The sequence below is a fragment of the Brassica oleracea genome, chromosome C4, assembly GCF_000695525.1.
Source record: "Brassica oleracea var. oleracea cultivar TO1000 chromosome C4, BOL, whole genome shotgun sequence".
In the NCBI taxonomy this organism is placed as follows: domain Eukaryota; kingdom Viridiplantae; phylum Streptophyta; class Magnoliopsida; order Brassicales; family Brassicaceae; genus Brassica; species Brassica oleracea.
In genome coordinates, this window is record NC_027751.1 from 38025805 (window position 1) to 38026188 (window position 384).

Below are 384 nucleotides of genomic sequence, written 5' to 3' on the forward strand. Positions count from 1 at the left end.
AGAATAGATTATGAAGAGACATACTCCCCTGTGGTGGATGCTACTACTTTTAGATTCGTGATAAGTCTGGCTATAAGAGAAAAATTGGACTTGCGGTTAATGGATGTTGTAACTGCATACTTATATGGGCCACTGGATAATGAGATTTATATGAAAGTACCAGAGGGTATAGAGTTGAAAAACAAATCGAGTACTCGAGAATAACACTGTATAAAGTTGAATAAATCACTTTATGGATTGAAACAATCAAGCCGAATGTTGTACAATAGACTAAGTGAGTACCTAGTGGAAGAGGGATATAGAAATGATCCGATCAGTCCCTGTATATTGATAAAGAAATTCGACAATAAGGGCTTTGTGATCATAGCAGTGTATGTTGATGAT